The sequence below is a fragment of the Hevea brasiliensis genome, chromosome 15 (assembly GCF_030052815.1).
Source record: "Hevea brasiliensis isolate MT/VB/25A 57/8 chromosome 15, ASM3005281v1, whole genome shotgun sequence".
In the NCBI taxonomy this organism is placed as follows: domain Eukaryota; kingdom Viridiplantae; phylum Streptophyta; class Magnoliopsida; order Malpighiales; family Euphorbiaceae; genus Hevea; species Hevea brasiliensis.
This window is the reverse complement of record NC_079507.1, coordinates 59728028-59736517: the sequence shown is the minus strand read 5'-3', so window position 1 is coordinate 59736517 and position 8490 is coordinate 59728028. Positions and strand designations below refer to the sequence as shown.

The 8490-nt window shown below is 35.6% G+C and overlaps 1 long non-coding RNA gene across 1 annotated transcript; it reads right to left on the bottom strand.

Moving 5' to 3' along the window:
• Nucleotides 1-1712: 1712 nt before the first annotated feature.
• On the bottom strand, nt 1713-7134 carry LOC110635611 (uncharacterized). The gene is made up of 2 exons (XR_009144083.1): nt 2506-7134; nt 1713-2071 (listed from the first exon to the last, which is right to left on the bottom strand). It is a non-coding gene; the product is annotated as an uncharacterized LOC110635611 (long non-coding RNA).
• Nucleotides 7135-8490: the final 1356 nt, after the last annotated feature.

Sequence of the window (8490 nt, the reverse complement as noted above, 5' to 3'; positions counted from 1 at the left end):
AAGTCCAAGCAAGAATCTATGCATTATGAATGGGACCACATAACAAATGAATTCAGGTGAACAAAGTATGGTTCAGCAAATGCAAGCATAGGCACTAATTAATTTAAAATTCTCTATAATAACATAAAATAATTTCATGTAATAATTTCAGAATGGAAAGAGAGAGAAGGGGAAGAATAAATTAAGAATACAAAGTACTTTTCAGATCTTGCAAAGTTATCAGATAGATAGTGTAGGCCATAGGGGAATATATTAAGGGAGATATGGGTAGAGGGGGACAATTCTGGCCTTGCCTAACATTTACATTGCTAAATATGTGTGTGCTTGGAAGACACTAAGGCCAAAAAAAAAAAAAAAAGGAAGGATTGTGCCATAACTTTCAAATGAGAAGGAGAGAGCAAATACAAGAAAATCTTACTCTAAGCACCAAAAGGGTGTTTCTCTAGCCCTATCATCTTTTCTTGCATGGGATTCTTCATGAGCCTTTGCTAACACTTTTCAAAGGTATCAATAACTCCTCATTATGCTCCTTCATTTTGGTCCCATCTTTTACTTCTGATCAACTGTAGCAGAGCAGAGGTTCCTTGTAATAATTAGGTGGGTTCAAACTGCCTCAATTGCCCTTCAACAACATGGGTCTGAAAACATGAAACACATACTTATTAGGGAAAAAAAATTGCTGTTAAAGAAGTGAAGCAATCTTGGAATTTCCAAGATTTGAAAACTATGTCAGAAGTGATTGAACTATTTATTGCCTTTATAAAAGAATATAAGGTAGTTTAGGTTTAGAAATAAACTATTGAAATTTAATTTTAATATTCTTTAGTGGGAGAAGAATTTGGATCCCACTTGCAATTTTGACTAATATTAACCTTCACTCTTAATTGCAATGATTTAAATTTTTTTATTACTTAGGCTTAATTTACTTTGTGAAAAATAATTTATGAAAATATTTTTCATTATTTGATTATAATATCATATTCATAATATGTATTTTATATCATAAATATATATAAAAGTGTTTTCACTATTAATAAGATTATTAAAATCTACAAAATAAAAATAACTCAATTATTTTGTTTAAAAAAGATCTAATTTTTCTTTAATCTATTTTCACGAGTGATTTAAATGTTAAAAAATATAAAAAATTTAAAATTTTTTTTCATGAAATAAATAAAGCCGTAATCCAAAAACAAAAGTAAACATCTTCAAAGAAGAAAAGGGTTAAAAAGGATGAGTCATATTGATTTGGCATCACACCCAAAATGGCTGACATAGTAAAAGAGTTATGTACTCGAAACTCATTTGTTAATCCAAACCAATCTATGTTAGTCCATCTTTGCCCGTGTCTAGACGGATTCACGTAAAGAATTAGAATAACAGTAGCATTCTTGATAACTCCATTTTGCACCCGAATCTGGCAAGGTGGATCCAATTCCATTGACTCATGTGGGGGAGGATTTTCAAGCTATTAGAATTTAGCCCCACCTATCTAAGGTTGACAAGTTCTCAAGCCTTGGGCTTTTCAGCTGCAAAAATTGCATGCGAAGTTACTAACCTCCTCAGGGAGCCCATTTAAGCTTTGCATTAATTATATTTAAGCAAATGCGGGGATTGGAATGTCGATAGAGATTTTAGATTAAAAAAAACCTCATCAACCAATTGTTTTTCTTTAAAAAAGGAAAAAAAAGACACTCATTTGGCAAGGACAATCATGAAACTTACTCCAACCTTTCATTGATCTAATCAACTCTTAGTTTCAATCACTGGATTTCGTAATACATATGCCTCCAAGAAACTTCTTGTTTGAAGTACAAAAGTAGCTAAGTATCACTCTTCTTCTCTAAAGCCCATGAGAAAATCAGTCTAGTTCTCTGAATCTTCTATTGCCTCCTCAATAGGCATGGAATCATCCTTTTTAGGTTTTTCCTGCAGGATGAAAGATGGCAAGAAAAAAATGCATGTGCTTGAAATGTGTGGAAGAAAAAAAAGAAAAACCTGGGTGATTAATATTCAGGAATCAAATTTGTCAGAACACAGATTGGCCCAGTGAATTTTCAATCTCCTGGTCCTGATAAGAAAAGAAAAAAAATCTTCTGCTTCTGCCCAGTGGGATTCTACGACTTAAAAATAATGCAAGTGATTTAAACATTTTCTACTAGAAGGATAACACAAGAAAAATGTTCATACAACAAATATGTTTGAAAACCAGGAGATGAGAATTATAGTGATCAAGCATGCTTCAGAACCAGATGATTAAGACAATGGTTCTGCTGGCAGCCTGCGTGCAAATGGGTCTCAGCGAGGCAAGGAAGCCCGCATAATTTAGCAGAAAAAATCACTACCGTTAATTAAGCAGAGGACAGTACTCAGAAGGCACTAAATGCGTGTGCATATTCATGCGTGTCTTTTTTTTTTTTTTTTTTTTTTTTAAGACATATTCATGTGTGATTGACTCAGCTAAGGCAAAGAATTTGAGTGTAATTTTAATGGAGAATAACATACCTTTGACTTGCAAAGCTGAGGAGTAGACTTTAGAACACTCCAATTGAGTGTAATTTTCTCCTCCTCTTCCTCTTCCTCCTCTTCATCAATATCAGACAAGCACAAATAGAAGGATGAAGTTTGTGACTCATGGATAAATACTCCATCGTAAGAAAAATGAATTCTATTATCATTGTCCGCAGATGCATGGTAATCTCTCAATTGAGATAAAGAAAAAATTGCTGTGTATTATAATTTAAGCATTAAATAGACACTAATTGATGAACTTGAAGTCTGACTCATAAACAAATAGTTCTGATGGTTCACTCATCTCATCATTTCATCAACGGGCCTAAATATATTAGTACAGTTCTTTTTTATGTATAAGTGCACATTTGTGTCAACTTTTCGATAATGCTGAATTGAATTTTACCAAAATCAAGAGGCACATATTCTCCAAGCATCCCAAAACACCAATCCAGTTGAATCTTTCTTTCTGTAATGAATGTGTACATGAAATTCCTATATAAAATAGGATGCTTTGCTTCACAAAAGGCATTGATTGTTTCAACAAAAACCTTTCCATGTCGGATAAGGTCAATGGAAAACCCTATATATTTTCCATTTTTTTTTCAAATTTCCTGACATTTGCCTTTTAAGTTGAAAGCACAATATGATTGCAGTCAGTAGTTCATCTAACAAAGAAGAAAGAGGATCTAGTGCACCATGATCCATCATTAATAGATTTTCAAGTTGAATTAATAAAGAATTAGAACTCCAGAACATGGGCTCATGTGGTAAGGATAAAGGGAAAGTAGGGCCAAATCTTACTTGCCAAGGAAATGTACTGACCATTTTATCCTCTATTAGAATACAACCAAAAAATGTAACTGCCTATCTGTATCTAAAAGCCTCAGTAGATAACTTACAGCAGAAACTGGGAATAAATGAAAAGTTTTAGAAATTGCATCCACAAACTAGATTGAAGAACGTGTACAAGTCAGTTAAAGCATTCTATCCGGAAAATTTTAAGAAGTTTTTGAAGATTAGGATCACGTGTACAATTTGATCCAATATGGAACTTGTTAAATATAAACAATAGGAAAAACAGACAATGTCAGGCCACAAACGGAGAATCATTGCAGTCTAAAGGGTGTAGGAGGAACAGAGGGAAGGAAAAGATCTCCTTGAAACATAACAAAAAGAACTGGAAATATATTTCTTCCTCATAAAAGAAATTCATAAGCCATTTTGGTAAATGAATAAACCAAGTTGATCTTTTTATCTGAATTACCTCAAGTTGTTCTGTCTTCTCTTTTGCCAAAATCTTTTAGAACTCCTCCCTAGGTACAATTTTGCCATGCTAATAAAATCAAGGGAAAGAAAGTCAGCACTTCATGTTCAAAGACAATAATCACATGCCTCACTTAAAACACAAATTATTCCACTCATTTTGTATAGAATGAGCTTTCAAATGGGTCAAAAAGAAATGTGAGACATTTTAGGCACGCTTGAAAACAAGACCTCAAGGCCAGAAGCCCAGAATCACTATTAGGGACTTGATTGGATCAAATTGCATAATGTCACTCTCCTTTTCCTACTGTTGCAACATCAGTCCTATTTAACTTGGAATCTTGATGCAATTGAAATGAAAACAAGCTACAAAAACCTTAGCTCCTCATATAAAACTCATATTTCACTTCTATATATTTTCTTGCATTCAATTCTCATGTGATCCATCAGGCTAGAAGAAATCTACCATAGAACCATGATTCTCAAATGGTTGAAGGCCAGATCCAACCAAAATTAAACTTGATTTCTTTAAGCTGGATGTTGCACTAAAACCCATTTCAGGAACAACAGATGTCTGATGTGAAAGCAAACTCAATCAGATATTCAGATACTAAAACCCAACTTCTGGCTGGCAAAAATTTCAATTGGATAATTCCAGATATGATACTTACACACAGCACATAAATTTCATACAAATGCAAAAAAGACAGTACAATACCCTTCTTATTTTTTGGCTTGAATTTTGGATATATTTTTATAGACCCGAATTGTTATCTGACCCAAAAGTTTTAGGCTGCGACCCGATTGGGGTAAAGAGTGAGATCTGTGGTGGTAGCGGAGGGCACGAGCCGATAGAGTTGTGAGATATTCGGGAAATACAATGGGGTTAGGAGTTGAGAGTTCTAAGTGATTGTATCTTGCTCTTTTCATCACAGTGGAACTTTTTTCTCTTATCTTGCCCGTGGACGTAGACCTTACGGTTGAACCATGTTAAATCCCGTGTTATTCTTTTTCTCTTTTCTATACTGTGTGATTGTGCGATATGTGTGTGTGCCTTAGATTTGCGTGCCTGTCATAACAAACTGATATCAGAGCTTTGTGCGCAAAACCTAGGGTTTATAGATGGCGTCGTCTTCAATGAAGTATGAGATAGAAAAGTTTAATGGTGGATCGAGTTTCAGTCTGTGAAAGATTAAAATCAAATCTTCCTTGATCCTGCAAGGTCTATGAAAGGCAATCAAGGATAACTTTCCAGAATGTGTGAAAGAGGCAGAGAAGGCTGATCTAAAGGAGAGAGCTTTAAGTGCGATTTTCATGAGTATAACTGATAATATCCTACGCGAGATTGCTGGTGAAAGCTCAGCGTCTGCAACATGAAAGAAATTGGAGGAGTTATACTCAGCTAAATTGCTGACCAACCGCCTGTACCTAAAGAAAAGACTTTACAATATGAGAATGAGTGAAGGTACGCCTATTAAAGAACATATGGATGAATTTAATTCAATCATTATAGACCTTAAGAATATTGATATTGATATAGATAGTGAGGATCAGGCCTTTATTGTGTTATGTTCTTTGCTACCCTCCTATGAGACTTTTGTTGATACTTTGTTGTATGGGAAAGACATTATTTCACTAAACGATGTTAGTAATTTTTTAAAATCGAAGGAGTTGAAAAAAATTTCCCAGATAATAGAGAAAGATTTGAGGGGGAAGGTATGGTGAGCAGGGGAAAAACACATTCAAGGGAGGGTTCTTCCCGCAGGAAAAAATCTAAGGTCAGATCTAAGACAAGAATGAAAAAGGCTAACTGTTTTGAGTGTGGGGAGCAATGTCATTACAGGAGAGAATGTTCCAAGTTGAAAAATAAAAGGGAAAGCAACTAGAAAGTTCTGCGAATGTGGTTGACAATTTTATCGATTCTGATGGTGATGACAGTGCTGGGAAAATATTATTTGTGATTTCAGATCATAGACAAAATTCCTGGATTGTTGATACTAGTGCTACTTATCATATGTGTCCACACAGAAACTTATTTGTTACTTACAAACAGATGAGTGGCAAGGTGCTTATGGGCATTGATCGTGCATTATCTGTGGAAGGAATTGGTAACATCAAATTGAGGATGTTTGATGGCGTTGTTAGAACTATAAAATGTTGGCATGTTCCTGAACTAAAGAGGAACCTGATTTTTCTTGGGACATTTGACTCTCATGGATTTAGATACCATGCAGAGAATGGAGTTCTCAAAGTGTGCAAATGCTCTATGGTACTCATGAAGAGCAGTTTGATTTTTAGGATTGTATTTTCTTCAGGGCAGTACAGCTTCAGGAGAAGCTGCAGTAGCATCCAAAAGCAATAATAAGAATCAGACTTGTTATGGAAAGTCAATCACAATGTTATGGAAAGTCAATCACTATATTATTTCTCTGTATATTCTGTATTCTGTATTCCTATATAGAATTTCTTATTTAGGATTTCTTCCTAATTAGTAGAACACAATTATAGAAATCAATTGTATATATATACCCATGTACAGATTAATTGAAATAAATGAGAATCATCTCTTTCTACATGGTATCAGAGCAGGTCATCAATCTAGGGTGACTATTTGTTCTCACTACCCAGCTCAGGAGAGACCTTTGCCGCCGACCGGCCGTTTCAATCCCGATCAACATCGCCGGCGTCGCCTCAACCCCTTCATTCCACCACTGTGTGCTGTTGCCTGATCCAGTATACCATTAAAGGACTTCTGAGGTTTGGCTCTCAGATCTTATTTTGGTATTTGCTTGATTTGTGATTTTGGATTATTTTGCTGCTATAAGCACTTTGAATTAGCGTTTCGGTTAGTTTTCTCTCTCAACAAATGGCAGACAATAAGAATATTATTTCTGATGTGATTCCGATGATGACTAAGATCACGGAACACAAACTTAATGGTTTGAATTACCTGGAGTAGAGTAAGACTGTTAGGGTCTATTTGCGTAGCATTGATAAGGATGATCACCTTACTAAAGATCCACTCACTGATGATACACGACAAACTTAGCTAAGGGAGGATGCTCGGTTGTTTTTGCATCTTCGAAACTCGATTCATAGTGAGGAATTAGTTTAATTAATCACTGTGAATTTGTTAAGGAATTGATGGATTACTTAGATTTTCTGTATTCTGGTAAAGGGAATATCACCTGTATTTATGATGTTTGTAAGGCATTCTACCGTGCTGAGAAAGAGGATAAGTCTCTCACGGCTTATTTTATGGATTTTAAACGGGTATATGAGGAACTTAATGTATTGTTGCCTTTTAGTCATGATGTGAAAGTTTAGCAGGCCCAACGAGAGCAACTGACTGTTATGAGTTTTCTTGCAGGCCTTCCTTGATGCGAGGCGCTAAATCTCGATTCTCTCGATTACGAGATTTCCTCTTTGCATGAAACGTTCACACGGGTCCTTCGTACAGAGAGTACTCAATCTTCACAGCCTGCCAGTAGTGTTCTTATTAGCCGTAATCCAAATGGACAACAGGTTAATAGAAGAGGAAGTAGAGGAGGAATTACAGGCAACAGAAGTAATCAGCGTAATGGAGAGGCTAGTTCTAATCAGGACTCAAGAGGAGTCATTTGCTATTATTGCCATGATCCTGGCCATACAAAATATAATTGTCCGCAACTTCAGAGGAAAAATCAGTGATTACAGGTGGCAAATACGGCAGCAGAAAATTCTACAATATCTTCCTCTGAAAAAACTATTTAGGTATCTGCAGAAGATTTTGTACAATTTTCCCAGTATCAGGCATCTCTAAAGCCTACTAGTTCCCCTGTCACTGCGATCGCTGAGTCAGGTAAATCCACTACATGCCTTGTGTCTTCTTCATCCAAATGGGTTATTGATTCTGGTGCAACAGATCACATGACAGGTAATTCTAGTCTTCTATCTGCTTTTCAGTCTAATCTCACTTCCTCTACTGTTACTTTAGTTGATGGTTCTACTTCTTGTGTCATAGGTTCTGGAACTGCGAACCCGACTTCGTCAATTTCTTTGTCTTCTGTTTTGTGTCTACCAAAATTCTCTTTTAATCTACTTTCTGTTAGTAAACTTACTCGTGCCTTAAATTGTTCTGTTTCCTTTTTTCCTGACCAGTGTTTGTTTCAGGATCTTACGACGAAGCAGATTATTGGTAGAGGACGCGAGTCAGGTGGTCTCTACATTCTGGAAAATCATGTACTGCGGTCGCTTATTTGCTCCAGTACCTTAACACCTCTTGAAGCTCATTGTAGATTGGGTCATCCTTCTTTGTCTACCATGAAGAAGCTGTGTCTTCAATTTCAGTCTTTATCAGTACTAGAATGTGAGTCGTGTCAGTTTGCAAAACATCATCGTTTGCCTTCTGTGTCTAGAGTCAATAAACGGGCTTCATCCCCTTTTGAGTTAGTTCATTCTAATATTTGGGGTCCTTGTTCTGTTACATCTAAAACTGGATTTCTTTATTTTGTTACTTTTGTTGATGATTACTCTCGTGTTACCTGGTTATATTTAATGAAGAATCGTTCTGAGTTGTTTTCTATCTTTTGTGCCTTTTGTAATGAAATCAAAACTCAATTTAATATTTTTGTGCGCATATTAAGAAGTGACAATGCCAAAGAATACTTTTCAGCACAATTTCAGCCTTATATGACACAAAATTGCATTCTTCATCAGTCTTCCTGTGTGGAT